At 41.9% G+C, this 16,774-nt stretch overlaps 1 protein-coding gene across 4 annotated transcripts in view; it reads left to right on the top strand.

The window, feature by feature from the left end:
• LOC141153860 (NACHT, LRR and PYD domains-containing protein 3-like) overlaps positions 1–16,774 on the top strand; it is a 128,517-nt gene that overhangs the window by 81,857 nt on the left and 29,886 nt on the right. The window lies entirely within an intron of this gene.

Here is a 16,774-nt window from a genome sequence, read left to right as displayed (position 1 = left end):
ACTTTTACAGTACATGCCACTGTATACACGTTTATTTCACACAAAACCCCCAAAATGGGCCAGAAAAAATTGTTGGCACCTTTCCAAAATTGTGGCAAGTAACAGGTGTGGGTAATATGAAAAGTACACCTGAAATCAGATAAAAATGAAAAAGTTGACTCAATCTTTGCATTGTATTTCTGTGTGTGGCATACTAAGCATGGAGAACAGAAAGAGAAGAGAACTGTCTGAGAACCAAAATTATTGAAAAATAGAAACAATCTCAAAGTTACAAGTCCATCTCCATAGATTTTGATATTCCTATGTCTACAGTGAGCAACATAATCAATACGTGTTAGAACCCTCCTGTTTGTTTTTTCCATCTTGTGTTTTGCTGTCATGTGACCATCTGCCTTTATATTCCAGCTCCGCCCTTTTGGCTGTGCTGGACTTCAGTGCTTGACTGTTTCTCTAGCCAGGTGCTTCGGTGCCTTTCTCTGTCAGTTCGCTTGGTACTTCTGGGACCTCTAGTACCTTTTTGTCAGTTTGTCTTTTTGTGTTCTGCAACAACTTCTCTGTTTAGGAGGTGTCCCATTTTTTGTCCCAGTCCTTAGTTCTTTTAGGGACCCCTCCCCTTATGCTATAGGTCTTCGTTCAGACTTGCCGAGGACTAAGGCGGGTCTGTTTGCTAGGAATAGTCAGCCCGCTACATCGTAGGGATTCAGCTTAGTCTTACTGTAGGGACAGCTTTCCCCTTTCTTTCCTTAATACTTGTTGCAGATCATAACAGTAAGTCCAGCCCAAAAAACTAAAAGGAAAGAAATTCGGGGATCAGTATGGTTTCCATCCAGGATTTGGCTAAATGCTTGCAGGGATTGTTTCTGGAGGTCGCCGAGCTACAGCAACACGTGAGTAGCTGTTTTGGAGCGCATTTTGTGGAATCCAAGGTAAGACTGTCTGATGTTTTTTATGGTAAACAGCAAGATTTTTTTTTCTTTAAAAATGCTTGTTTGTTATATTTTCCTTTGCGACCAAGGTCCCCTGGGAATGAATCACAGCGCATTGGTTTTATTATGTCACTTTTGCGCAATGAACCACAGGGGTGGGCTTTTTCTCTCCAACCTAATGATCCGTGTGTAAGGTATGTAGAAGAATTTTTTTCTGCTATGGGGCTATTATATGATGATCCTGATAGAATCTCATCTGCTGAGGTAAAACTCAGGCGTTTGAATCAAGAGTCAGGTGATGTTGAAAATTATAGCACACACTTCAGGAGATGGGCTTCAGAAGTTAAATGGAATGATCCTGCGCTGAAATGTTTATTTCTTGCTATTCTGAGTGAAAGGGTTAAGGATCTGCTAATTGCATTCCCCGCACCTGAGACTCTGCAGGATGCCATGCAATTAGCTGTTCGTGTGGACAGGAGACTGAGGTCCAGGGTGAATGAGGTAAAGACTCCTGTAATGTCAGGTCCTAGTCCCCAGAAAATCTGCTCTGACGGCGGAGAACCGATGGAGGTCGGGGCGATGTCACTCCTCTCTCAGGAAAGAGACCGGAGGTTCGCCGAGGGATTGTGTCTTTATTGTGGTAAAGCTGACCATTTGATTAAGTATTGTGAGATTCGTTTAAGTAAAGAAAAAAAAAAGTCAGTTACGCCCGTATAGCTTGTTTATGCTCTGCAGGAGTATTTCTTTCTGGGAGTACTACTTTGCAGGAAAATTTGATTGAATTTCAGGTATTTGTGGATTGTGGTTCAACACTTAATGTGATTGATAAAGGGTTTTTGGAAAACCTTAAATTGAAATCCAAACCTTTGTCATCACCTATTTCTGTGATTGCAATTGATAACAGGTTGCTGCATTTCCCCTCACTATCAATGGAGTTCACCAAGAAATTTTGGACTTGGTTGTATTAGATAATTTACCCTCTTCGGTCGTTTTAGGTTTGCCTTGGTTAAAACTGCACAATCCTTTGCTGGACTGGTCTACTAATGTGATTAAGTCTTGGAGTCCGAATTGCTATGATAAATGTTGTAATAGTCGCATTGCGGCTGTGGAAAAAGGGGAATTACCTGTACCTATTCAAGATTTTTGGAGGGTTTTTTTCAGAGGAGGAGTTGCAAGTTTTACCTCCTCATAGGGATTATGATTGCGCCATTGAGTTTGTTCCTGGAGCTACTCCTCCCAAGAGTCGCTTGTTTAATCTGACTATTCCTGAAAGAAAGGCCTTGGAGGAGTACATACAGACTAGCCTGGCTGCCGGTCACATTAGACCTTCTAAGTCGCCTGTGGCAGTTTGATTTTTCTTTGTTAAAAAAGGACGGGGGTTTACGTCCATGTCTAGATTTTCGTGAAATTAATAAGATTACCGTATGCAATTCCTACCCATTGCCGTTAATTCCTGACTTGTTTAACCAGTTGGTGAAGGCCAAGTGGTTCTCTAAAATTGATCTCCGGGGGGCATACAATTTATTACGAGTGAAGGAGGGTGATGAATGGAAAACTGCTTTAAACACTCCGGTAGGTAATTTTGAGAATCTGGTGATGCCTTTTGGTCTTACCAATGCACCTGCATTTTTTCAGAACCATATTAATGACATCCTGAGACCTTTGATTGGTAAGAATGTGGTTGTTTATTTGGATGACATTTTGATTTATTCACCAGATTTAGAGTCCCGTTGGCAGAGTGTACGTGAAGTTTTGCAGTTATTGAGTGATAATTCACTCTTTGCTAAGCTGGAGAAATGTGAATTCGCTGTGCAGAAAATTCGTTTTTTGGGCTACATTGTCTCCAGCGAGGGCTTTGAGATGGACCCGGAGAACGTTCAGGCTGTGCAGGAATGGCCTAGGCCTATTGGTTTGAAATCTATACAGAGATTTTTGGGTTTTGCCAATTATTACAGGAATTTCATTAAGAATTTCCTGTAATTGTTAAACCTCTGACCGATCTAACCAGGAAAGGTGCGAATACGGTCCAGTGGACTACTGAGGCCATTGAAGCGTTTGAGTATCTCAAAGAGAGGTTAAGTTCTGCCCCTATCCTTATGCAGCCTGATGAGAACAAGCCTTTTTTGGTCGAGGTCGATGCTTCATCGGTGGAGGTCGGAGCAGTTTTGTCTCAGGAGAACAAGGATGGAGTACATCCTTGTGCTTTCTTTTCGAAAATTTTTTCGGAAACTGAACTGAATTATGATGTTGTAAATCAGGAGTTGCTGGCTATTAAACTCGCGTTTGAACATTGGCGTCATTTTTTGGAGGGCGCTAGATTTCCTATTCAGGTTTTCACAGATCATAAGAATTTGATCTATCTGGATGCTGCCAAGCGCTTGAATGCCCGTCAAGCTAGGTGGGCACTTTTTTTTTCTCGGTTTAATTTTTCTGTTACCTATATCCCTGGTACTAAGAATGTTAAAGCCAATGCTTTATCTCGCAGCTTCTCTTCTACGGTCGGTGCCGAGGAGGAGGAGAGCATTTTACAGAAAGGAGTTGTGGTGGTGGCATTGGACTCCGTTTTGGAGAATGGGATTCTGAAAGCTCAAGATTATGCTCCATCTAACACTCCCCATGGGAGGTTGTTCGTGCCTAGAGCTTTAGGAGACATTTGTTTGTGGAGCGTCATCAGTCTCGGTTGGCAGGTCATCCAGGAATTTCGGAGACTTAAAGACTTATCAGTCACAGTGTTTGGTGGCCTGGATGGCAGAAGAAAGTCATCAAGTGGGTGCATCAATGTACTGTGTGTGCTAGGTCAAAGGCTTCACATACTCCTGCTACGGGGTTGCTTTGCCCTCTGGAGGTTCCTAGTGCGCCTTGGACGCATCTCACAATGGATTTTATTACTGATCTTCCTGTGTCCGAGGGTTTTACTGTCATCTGGGTGGTCGTGGACCATTTTAGTAAGATGTGTCATTTGGTTCCATTCATTAAGTTGCCCTGCGCCAAGACACTCGCTAAGGAGTTTGTTAAGGAGATTGTCAAGCTTCATGGCGTTCCCACAGATATTGTTTCTGATAGAGGACCTCAGTTTGTGGCTCGCTTCTGGCGTGCTTTTTGTGACAGGTTGGGAGTCCATTTGTCATTTTCATCTGGTTATCATCCTGAGTCTAATGGACAGACTGAAAGAAAGAACCAGGATGTTGAACAGTTTTTGTGTTGTTTTGTGGCGGACAATCAAGAGGTGTGGTCTGAGTTTCTGCCTCTCGCAAAATTTGCTCTTAACAATCATACATCCTCCTACGGGGTGTTCTCCTTTTTTTGTTGTACTGGGAGACATCCGTCTTTTGGTTCTTTCTCCAAATTGGGGTCGGCTGTGCCGGAGGAGGAGAATTTTTCCGGTGATTTGGAGAGAGTTTGGACTAGTGTACGTTGAAACCTTCAAGAGGCTAACAAGAAGTCCAAGAAGTATTTTGACAGGAAACGTAAGGAGGTTTTGTTTACTGTGGGTGACATGGTTTGGTTGTCCTCATAGAATCTGCGGTTGAGGATTCCCTCTAAAAAACTGAGTCCTAAGTTTGTGGGTCCATTTAAAGTGCTTCAGGTTGTTAACCCATCTGCTGTTAGGTTGGATGTCCCTACTTCCTGGAAGATTAATCCTGTGTTTCATGTTTCCTTGCTGAAAAAGGCTGATGTATCAGATAGGGATGCCACTGTCACAGTACCTCCTGTGGTGGAAGACGGCGAATATGAAATTTCTCGTATCTTAAATTCTAGATGGCTTAGAGGGAGATTACAGTATCTTGTCTCCTGGAAGGGTTTCAGCCTCGAAGACAACTCCTGGGTAAGGATGGATGATATCTCTGCTCCTAGGCTTGTTAAAGCTTTCCACAAGAGGTTTCCGGATAGGCCTGGGCCTGGAGGATCCGGAGGATCCTCATAAAAGAGTGGGTACTGTTAGAACCCTCCTGTTTGTTTTTTCCAGTTTTGTCTGCTCCTCCTGGTACAGATATTTCTAGAAATAGCCCCAGGTATCAGGGGCCAAGGACAATTATTTTTTTTAGCTTAATCCTGATAATTTGCTTAAAAAGCAATCCAGAGAACACCATATTTTTGCTTGTTAGAACCCTCCTGTTTGTTTTTGCTATCTTGTGTTTTGCGGTCACGTGACCATCTGCCTTTATATTCCAGCTCCGCCCTTCTGGCTGTGCTGGACTTCAATGTTTGACTGTTTCTCTAGCCAAGTGCTTCGGTGCCTTTCTCTGTCAGTTCGCTTGGTCATTTTGGGACCTCTAGTACCTTTTTGTTAGTTTGTCTTTTTGTGTTCTGCAACAACTTCTCTGTTTAGGAGGTGTCCCATTTTTTGTCCCAGTCCTTAGTTCTTTAGGGACCCCTCCCCTTATGCTATAGGTCTGTGTTCAGACTAGCCGAGGACTAAGGAGGGTCTGTTTGCTAGGAACAGTCAGCCCGCTACATCGTAGGGATTCAGTTTAGTCATACTGTAGGGACAGCTTTCCCCTATCTTTCCTTGGTACTTGTTGATGAAAGTTTGCAACGCAGGATAGTCTGAATGGTGGAAAAGCTTAAGCAGCCCTAATCAAATTCCAAAGAAATTCAAGCTGTCCTGCAGGCTCAGATTGCATGAGTGTTAGTGCGAACTATCCATCGACATTTGATGGTACGAGACCCAGGAGGGTCTTTGCTGACACAGAGGTATAAAAAAAGCTAGGCTGCAGTTTGCCAAAATGTATGTGAGTAAGACAAAATTCTTCTGAGAAAGAGTCTTGTGGACAGATGAGTCCAAGATAGAGCTTTTTGAAATAAAATGAGGTCTACAAAGAAAAAAACACAATACCTACAGTAAAACATGGTGGAGGTTCAAAGATGTTTTGGGACTGTTTTGCTGCCTCTGGCATTGGGTGCCTTGACTATGTACAAGGCATCATGAAAACTGAAGATTACCAAAGGTTTTTGGGTCGCAGTGTAGTACCCAATGTCAGAAAGCTGGGTTGCATCCTAGGTTCTAGGTTTTCCAGCAGGAAAATGACTCCAAATATACTTCAAAAAGCACCCAGTAATGGATGGAAATAAAGCTCTGGAGAGTTTTGAAGTGGACAGCAATGAGACCGGATCTAAATCTCGTTCAACACCTGTGGAGAGTTCTTAAAACTGTTGTTGGGAGAAGGCACCCTTCAAGCATGAGAGACCTGGAGCAGTTTGCAAAAGAAGAGTGGTCCAAAATTGCAGTTGAGGGTATAAGAAGCTTGTTGATGGTTATAGGAAGCGATTTATTGCAGTTATTTATTTCAAAGGATGTACAGCCAAATATTGAATTGAGGGTGCCAACAGTTTTGCATGGCCCATTTTTGGGATTTTGTGTGAAACTATGTCCAATTTGCCTTTTTTTCTCTGTTTTGTGTTGTTCCAATACACACAAAAGAAATAAACATGTGTATAACTAAACGTGTAATTGCACTAATTTTCTGGGAAAAATACATTTTCTGGAAGAATTTTAAGGGGGCCAACACTTTCCGCCATGACTGTGTATATACAGTGGGGGAAAATAAGTATTTGATACACTGACGGTTTTGCAAGTTTTCCCACCTAGAAAGAATGGAGAAGTCTGTAATTTTTATAGTACAGTAGATATGCTTTAACTGCGAGAGACAGAATCTTAAAGGGAACCTGTAACATCTTTATGGCTGTTAAACTGCCCCCAGTGTCCTGTTAGTGATGCACAATGCATCACTAACATTTTTGTCTCAAGCAGAATGTCCCAGTATTTAGCTCACAAATCACTTTTTACACTTTGATGAGTACCTTCAGATTCAGTCACAATGGTGGGCAGCTCTAATTTTTCAGTCATGGTCAATCAAATGTGTTTTGAAATTCTCCCCGCCCATTGTATTAGCATTCCTCCCAGTCATTGGTCCTTACGTCACCGCAATCTCCCAGGATTTCCCGTGCTTGCGCAATGACTCTCAGATTTCCGGGCATGCGCACTGAATCTGGGTGTACATCCCAGCTTCATATACTATGTGCGCCTGCTCCGGAGAAGCTGAGTGTCAGCGTGGTGAGCGGGAAGACAGGCGCGCATAGCGTGCACACTCACAAACTGTCATGTGGCCACTGATGCTTGGTGGAATGACACGTGGTGCCCGCTGGTGCCATTCCAGTGGTGTCATCACTAGCAGTCCCGGGGTTCTGGTGCAGTGGAATGACACGTGGTGCCCGGCCCCCAATCAGCGCTGGCGTCACTGTCCCCGCCTCCTGTCGAATTAAACATGAAGAGGAAGTCCGGGATCAGCTGCAGTCCGGACTTACTCTTCATGTTCGATTTGTCCGAAAGTGGAGACAGTGATGCCAGTGGTGATTGGGCGCTTGGCACCACGTGTCATTCCACCGCACCAGCACCCTGGGACGGCGAGTGCTGACACCACTGGAACGGCACCGACACTGAAGGTGAGTATAGGTTTCTTTATTTTATCGGGGCTAAACAATTAGTTGAAGAAGGGGTTGTCCTAGTGGTGGACAACCCCTTTAAGGGAGACTGCTTTTTCTCAGTGCTTGATTTTATACACTGTGGCGAATGGAATGAATGAAAATCCTGAATTCACGGAGAGGTCTGTCCCAATACTTTTGTCCATATACTGTACTTGCTGGTGAGGTGACACCTTTTGTGCTTGTGCTGTATGTGAATAAATACTTTACCAATCCACTGAGGAGGGAAAAAAACAAGCTGTTTTACATAGCAATGGGTATGAATTTGTCATTTTAGTGCACTTTAGAAAATTATCCAAAATGCGTACTAGCTGCTATGACTTTTAAAGGCACGCTGTCAGCAGATGCCCGCACCCTAATCATGGGCATCATGAAATCTAGCGACAGGATCCCACATTACAATGAGCTATGTTCTACTTTAAACCGCTGATTAGGTAAAAAAACCTGTGAATTATGCCAGGCCAAAGTGGAGCCCCCCCGGGGCTTCGCCCAGCGGTCACTTCTCACTGCAGAATTTCAGCATAAAACATAGTTCTTGGTAATGAGGTGGCCTGTCACTATTTCATGCTACCCGTAGATATTGATAACCACATTCTGCTGCCACATTTCCTCTTATAAATCCATATTACTGTATATTTTTGAATCAATCACTTTAAACACTACAGTAACTCTACTACGTGGGAATTATTTACCCCATGTACTTTAATTAGGTCTGTCTGCCTATGTAAGGGCAAATATTACGGTTCCAGCCAAAAGGTACAAACACAGAAACATTTTTTGTGCCCCTTGACTAATTGAAAATCTAAATTGACAGGGGACTTATATATTTGTTGTATTAATGATATTGATGGAATGGTTGTGTTGCTAAATTTTGCATTACATGTCACCTCACATCCACTGCCAACAACTTATGTGATTGGTAAAAGCCCATTATTGAAGCTCTTGCCAATAAACTCATTTACAGACAGGTAAATCCTTAGGCCACATAACAATATTTTGGTCAGTATTTTGCATGAGAATTTGGAATCCAAAGGCAGGAGTTAGTCAAAAACATGGCAGAGATATTAATCTACTGTACATAGTAACATAAGTTGAATAAAGACCTAGGTCCATCAAGTTCAACCTTACTTTTTCTTTGTTTATGATCCTCTCCTGGTTTTGGCTCAGTGACCCAAATTGACAGCATAATAGGGATCTTGAATGCTGTTAATTTGTGACAGTATGCAAATTATCTTTTTCGAAGAGAAGGAAACTACCTTGCAAGTGCTACCCATCTTCTGACAGCTGTTTCACAGTTCTTGCCCCTCATTAGTGTAAAGCAAGGCTAGGCTAGCAGTTAGGTCTGGACACTCAAAAGTAATTTGGGAACAAAAATGCACCTATATCATGCTCATGTGAGACGGACCTAATCAGTACCATAACATAGACTTTAATTCAACTCATTAACGAGTTGAAATGGGGTGGAGCCTCTATGAATTTTCCTAAGGGCTCGTGCAGATGACTGTATTATTGGTTTCGAGTGCGATCCGACATAACATCGGATTGTACTTGGAACAATGTTATGCTATGGGGCTATGAACATGTCCAATTTTTCCTCGTACAGTCAGTGAAAGGAAAAAAATTGCTGCATTGCTGCATAGTTTGACCTAATATTTGGATCGTACTTGGCTATACAAGTCAATGAGTTTATGGAAACCAATGGACTGAACTCGGATGACATCTGAGTGCAGTCCGATTTCCATGGACTGACGGAATGGAGAAGATGGAGAGAACACTCTGGTGAGAGTCTGATCAGATACTGACTAACATAATTGATCTGATTTTATCCTCTGCTCCTGCCCTAAGAAGCCATTTTTATCAAATTTAGGTGAGTTGATATGTGAGCTGAAGAAAATGATACGGTAGAATAGTTTTCTACATACAGTAAATGATTAGTATCAACCCTAGAGAACAAGGGCTTTAAAAGAAAATGGATATGCTAATTATGCTGCATAATTTTAAAATTACAGTTACAGTATACCGGTATGTTTTGCATACAGCATGTGTACATCTGTGCAAGACATACAATAAATATATTTTATGTGCATTTTTATCCTACTTTTCAGCCACTGTGTTTCTATGGTGACATTGCCTCTGTACAAATGTCTCAGCAAACAATTTCCCTCATGTTTTAATCTCACATATTATTTTTCTCACGTCTAAAAATAAACAACGGAAATCATCATATATGATATATTATTTATTAGACAGACATAAGTATGCGCTCATTCCCTGACTCGTATGTAAATATCCATCATGGCCGGGATCCAGTTCTTGCTTTGTGCAGGAATTCATTAATAGCAATGAGCTTCCGTTGGTCGTCACCTCAGGTGCATTGCTATGGTACCAAGTGTAAACCCTCAGGCGCATATCACACAGACTACAGAAGGACTTGTGTTCTGCAACCAACGCTGAGATGATCAGTGCATTTCTGTTCTATTGTAACCTAAAGGGACTGTGACTTATGTTTTTCTTCTGTAGTAGCAGGGCTAGATTTGTAATATAACTGGCTTATCTGTGCACTGGGATAACTAATTTAAAGGGCTTTTCCTACTGGTGTGGCATGTTGACTGGGTAAATGATTAGTTCTTAAATTAGTTCATAAATTATTAGTTCATAAATTAGTTCATATGCAAATTGTTTCTTCAGAGAAAAATTGGAAGCAGCAATCCTACAAGTCACTATCGACCCTTTAACGAGCCTTGCAGTATGACTTAGGATAAAAGCCAAATCAGAATCTCAATTTGCAAACAGTGTTTCGGGGTATTGCCCCTCGTCAGTACAAAGTATGAGAATTGATTTGGCTAGGTGAGAGGTTCTGGACTGAGGTCTAAGGGGTAACGTTTCTCCTTGTGTTCATAAATTAGTTTATAAATGATTGTTTTTTTTGCTATGAAAATGCAAAAAGGTAAAAGGATCCAAATGGGTGTGGAAAAATAATTAAGGGGATTGTCCCGTTTAAAATGTTATTGCACTGAAATAACAAACAGACCTATTACCCTCTCTAGGTACAGTGCTGTGTCTTTGATGATCCCTGTGAGGGAAAAATTAAAGCAGTTGTGCCTTTTAAAATGTTATTGTACTAAAGCAGGTTTGGGCAATTAATTTTTCCAAGTGGCCACATGAGAGACTGTGACTGTTGTGGAGGGATGAATCAATTGGCTAAAATTGATTCTTCTCAATAGTAATATATTATTTATAATTGTTTTATATTAATTGTATCACTTAATATGGAGCAGAATTAAGTATGCTGACTCCCCTCTATATACCATATGAGCCCCCACACAGTACCCTATGTGTCGTATGAGCCCACACAGCCCCTGTATGCTGTAAGATCCCACACACAGCCCCCTTCTTACAGTATGAGCCCCCACATAACCCCTCTATATGCAGTATGAGGCCCTACATAGCCCCCTGTTTGCAGTATGAGCCTCCACATAGCATCTCTATATCCAATATGAGTCCTCCATAGCCCCATGTATACAGTATAAGGCCCCACATAGCCTCTCTAATTACAGTATAGGCCTCCACATAGCCTCCTATATACAGTATGAGCCTCATATAGCCTCTCTATATATAGTATGAGCGATCGCATAGCCCCCTCTATACAGTATGAGCCCTCACGTAGCCCTCTATATACAGTGTGAGCCCCCACATAACCCTTCTATATACAATATGAGCCTTCAAATAGCTCCCTAAATACAGTATGAGCCCCCACATAGCCTCCTATACACAGTATGAAGCCCCCACACAGCCTCCTATATACAGTCTGAGCCCCCACATAGCCTTCTGTATCCAGTATGAGCCCTCACATAGCCTCCTAAACACAGAATGAGCCCCCATATAGCCTCCTAAATACAGTATGAGCCCCCACATAGTTTCCTATATACATGCAAACATCCCATACACACATGAAAAAAAAACCCAATTCCTCGCTGTCTACATCCCAAGGGTCTGAATAGCGGTGACAGCGGGTGGCGGTGAACGGACTGTGGTGAGGGCATGTTGCGGCCCATGGGCCACTGTTTTAGCCCTTTGAATGTCTCAGCCCTCAGGCTGGACTGGAACAGCTAAAGGGCCGGATGTGCTAGAGGGCCGATCAGCTGATGAATGAGTAAAAACACTTCTTCATCAGATTTAAATGGTATTTTGCGTGTGCGAAAGATCATTGTTCTTGACAGTGCATTGTCCTGTGTAAACAGTATTCGCACTGCTGAAAACCATGGTAACATATGCGGACTGAGCGATCAAATACTGTATTTTAGTGCACATCATTTACTGTGGTCTGTTAGTGTTAACAGGCTACTAAACAACTAACGATAACTAACTAACCAATGTTAGATAATGGTTTACCGATCAGCAGTCGTTTAGTGCCACTGGTTGGTCCATGTAAACAGACCCTTCTATAGTGTAGATATAGAATAAATATTTACATCGAGTAACTTGCCATGGATGTCTCATATGATTATAGCCATTTTCCTTCTCCTTCTCCATCTTGTCAATGTTCATTTTGACGTCTTGATGCCGTCACTCAGTCACTAAGGAGTTTGCTGCACCAGTTCATTATAATTACAGGTCTTTCCCCCATTTCACTATAGTAACATGTCCTTCCCTCCAATTCCTTATAATTACATGTCCTCCCCCAATTCATTATATTTACATTGTACATCCCCCAGTTCATTATAATTACATGTTCTGTCCCTCAGTTCATTAAAATTATATGGCCTCCTCCATTCATTATAATTACATGCCCTCCCCAATTTATTATAATTTCATGTCCTATCCCAATTCATTATAATTACATGCCACCAATTTATTATATTTACGTCCCCAATTCATTTTAAATTACATGCACTCCCAATTCATTATGAGTACATGTCCTATCGCAATTCATTATAATTACATGTCCTCCCAATACATTATAATGTAATGTCCTCTCCTCACGCCCCACCCCCAATTCATTCACATTACAAAAGTAAAAATAATTTCCTACCTCTCCTGGGGATCTCCTGCAGCTCTGCTTTCATCCTCTTGTGGACAGCGCATACATGCTAAATGGCACACCTGTCCCAATGCTGTCATCACACCAGCTGAGTCATAGGGAAAGGGCCAGGCAAGAACCCAAGAATGTAAGTGATACACTGTAAGCTACATTTCCCATGATATCTCCTTCCCACTTCTTTGCTCATTGTAGGACCTCTTCATTGAAGCTGCATCTAAACAGTTATCCTAAAATAGTGCTTCAGAATTTTGTTGAAAAGTCAGATGCTCCAATAGTCTCAATATTTAAAACATCCATCACCATAGAAAAGTATCCAGTAACCTCAACCTACAGTTATATATAGCAACTACCACATGTATGGTCAAAACAACTAAAGTCTATGAAAGACAAATCAAAGTTGAATATTCTGCCAACATGAAGGTGTGTGGGGGTTGTTTGATTTTCCCCAATGGACGACACATGATTAATGTGCCATACATTGTGGGATTGCGTTTACTGAATAGTGACCCAACGTTTTTTCTTTATGTAAAAATATTAGTAGAAAAAAACGTTGCCAAAACCCTTTTAAGAAACCAGTTAATACTTATCTGAATAAACTTAAAAATCTATTTAACGGTATATTCTGAAATTAAATATATTGTTTTCATGAATGAGACCCTTACTGATTACTAGAAACTCGGTCCTGACCACCAGCAATTAGACATTTATAATTTTCTTCTGTGGATTATCTGACCCATGTTGCAAAACAATCCCTTTACTAACGCAAAATTCTACACTAAGGGTATGTGCACACGATGCAGAAATGAAGCAGAAAATTTCTGCATCATTTCTGCATCTCCCTGGCAGAAAAAACGCATGCAGATTGTGCATGCGTTTTTCCTGCAGAATACATGCGGATCCACATGCAGATTCACATGCGTTTCCGCATGCAGATTGACAAGCGCTTTCCAGGCGATGTTAGCATCACCTGGAAAGTGCTTGATAACTAGGTCACACTATATAAATCCATGCAAACAGCATGGATTTATACAGTGTGAACCGAGAGAGTGTATATACTTACCTCCGATGGCCCGCGCTGTCCTGCTCAATCTGTTCTCCCTCGCCGGCAACTTTGAATTGAAAGACCTGCCGACGTCAGCGTCACGTGACCCGTCACATGACTCTGACGTCACCGCAGGTCCTACAACTCACTGCAAGTGCCGGGAACCAAGCGGGAGCGCTGTGCGGGCCGACAGATGGTAAGAATACATTTATTTTTTATTTTATTCTTCTTTTACAGCTTTTTTAATGGTACCTGGGTGTGGATGAGACTCTCCTCTCCTCCACACCCGGGTACCATCCGCACATTAGAAAGCACCAATTACGCAAGTACAAATGCTGTCTTGCGGAATTGGCGCGTTCTAATGCAAGTCAATGGCGGCGAAATCGCCGCGTTTCCGCAAAATTAATTGACATGCTGCGCATCATGGGCACAGCACATGCGGATTTCCATTGGGGAACATTGCTTCCCTTCTGCCATGCGTTTTTCATGCGTTTCCGCGGCGTTTACGCAACTGCAAAAACGCCGCGGAAACGCATGAAATACGCATCGTGTGAACACAGCCTTAAAAATATTTACACTGAACATTTACAAAGCTTCCTCAAATCATGAATAAATTACAGTTCCTTGACAGGTGCTTCCCTCATCAAGGCCTCTTCATGTTGTTGTCCACATGGTTTGCAGACCAATCTCCAGCTATAATTATGACAAAAGCAAGACTCGTTGCAGGAGAGGATAGTCTTCCATTTCAGGCTTTATCATGGCATAAGGATAATAGTCATATGAGCAACGCCATGAAGAGGCCATTCACAAAGGAACCTCCCATCCTCTTCAGCGATGAGTCCCGCTGTTGTCTTGGACACAATGATAACTGAAGAGTGGTCTGAATGGGAAAAGTCCTTCATGAGGGAATATCACACCAGTTCTACTCCTAGAATTATGTCTTAGAGTGGCATGATGTATGGTAGCTGTTGACCTTCTAGTCTTCATTCCAAATTAATGTAACGTCAAGCTGTTAGCGTACCTGAAATGAATTTTAGAGAAGTCTGGCTACTGTATATTATGCCACCCCACTCTATAATCTTGGGAGTAGGATTCGTGTGACATTCCTTTATGAAGGCCTCTTCACAGCATTGCCCATGAGGTCACCAGACTAAGCTACTGATATCATTGCATCCAAGACAATTGTGGGAGTCATGGATGAAGAGGATAAACCTCAATTTTTGCCTCAATTGCTCCATTCCAGCCTCTGGTGTGCATCTGGAGACCATGTCAGCAATGCCATGAAGAGACTTTTACAAGGGAACCTCACACTGGTTCTACACCCAGGATTATGATGTGGGGTGGCATAATGTATGGTAACTTGTCCCCTATAATCTTCTTTCCAGGTACACTAACAGCTCGGCTTTATATTTACAGTTATATGAAAAAGTTTGGGCACCCCTATTAATCTTAAGCTTAATGTTTTATAAAAATTGGTGTTTTTGCAACAGCTATTTCAGTTTGATATATGTAATAACTGTTGGACACAGTAATGTTTCTGCCTTGAAATGAGGTTTATTGTACTAACAGAAAATGTGCAATCTGCATTCAAACAAAATTTGACAGGTGCATAAGTATGGGCACCTCACCAGAAAAGTGACATTAATATTTAGTAGATCCTCCTTTTGCAAAAATAACAGCCTCTAGTCGCTTCCTGTAGCTTTTAATGATTTCCTGGATCCTGGATGAAGGTATTTTTGACCATTCCTCTTTACAAAACAATTCCAGTTCAGTTAAGTTTGATGGTCGCCGAGCATGGACAGCCCTCTTCAAATGATCCCACAGATGTTCAATGATATTCAGGTCTGGGGACTGGGATGGCCATTCCAAAACATTGTAATTGTTCCTCTGCATGAATGCCTGAGTAGGTTTGGAGCGGTGTTTTGGATCATTGTCTTGCTGAAAGATCCATCCCCTGCGTAACTTCAACTTTGTCACTGATTCTTGAACATTATTGTCAAGAATCTGCTGATACTGAGTGGAATCCATGCGTCCCTCAACTTTAACAAGATTCCCGGTGCCGGCATTGGCCACACAGCCCCAAAGCATGATGGAACCTCCACCAAATTTTACTGTGGATAGCAAGTGTTTTTCTTGGAATGCTGTGTTTTTTTGCCGCCATGCATAACGCCTTTTTGTATGACCAAACAACTCAATCTTGGTTTCATCAGTCCACAGGACCTTCTTCCAAAAAGAAATTGGCTTCTCCAAATGTGCTTTTGCATACCTCAGCCGACTCTGTTTGTGGCGTGCTTGCAGAAACGGCTTCTTTCGCATCACTCTCCCATACAGCTTCTCCTTGTGCAAAGTGCGTTGTATAGTTGACCGATGCACAGTGACACCATCTGCAGCAAGTTGATGCTGCAGCTCTCTGGAAGTGGTCTGAGGATTGTCCTTGACTGATCTCACCATTCTTCTTCTCTTCCTTTCTGATGTTTTTCTTGGCCTGCCACTTCTGGCCTTAACAAGAACTGTCCCTGTGTTCTTCCAGTTCCTTACTATGTTCCTCACAGTGGAAACTGACAGGTTAAATCTCTGAGACAGCTTTTTGTATCCTTCCCCTGAACAACTATGTTGAATAATCTTTGTTTTCAGATCATTTGACAGTTGTTTTGAGGAGCCCATGATGCAACTCTTCAGAGGAGATTCAAACAGGAGAACAACTTGCAAGTGGCCACTTTAAGTAGCTTTTCTCATGATTGCATACACCTGGCTATGAAGTTCAAAGCTCAATGAGGTTACAAAACCAAATAAAGTGCTTTAGTAAGTCAGTAAAAAGTAGGTAGGAGTATTTAAAACAAGAAAATGATAAGGGTGCCCATACTTTTGCACCTGTCAAATTTTGTTTGAATGCAGATTGCACATTTTCTGTTAGTACAATAAACCTCATTTCAAGGCAGAAACATTACTGTGTCCAACATATATTACATATATCAAACTGAAATAGATGTTGCAAAAACACCAATTTTTATAAAACATTAAGCTTAAGATTAATAGGGGTGCCCAAACTTTTTCATATAACTGTATTTGGTTATGAGACCAGAACCAGTGGTACAGCCATTTTTCCATATTACCTCTGACTGCATGTTGCTTGTGCTACTGTAAGCATCCTGCATGACCCAGACGTGCTACCATGACCTGCAGCTTCTCCAGACTTGTCTCCCAAAGAGCCCATCTTGAACATCATTAGTTGGCAATTACAAAAGGAGCTGCCAGCAACAGATCTTGATGATTTGTGTATTC

Source organism: Phyllobates terribilis, unplaced genomic scaffold, assembly GCF_046119375.1.
Source record: "Phyllobates terribilis strain yellow unplaced genomic scaffold, ASM4611937v1 Scaffold_1__5_contigs__length_1240528914, whole genome shotgun sequence".
Lineage (NCBI taxonomy): Eukaryota > Metazoa > Chordata > Amphibia > Anura > Dendrobatidae > Phyllobates > Phyllobates terribilis.
This window is presented reverse-complemented; position numbering and strand designations above follow the sequence as displayed.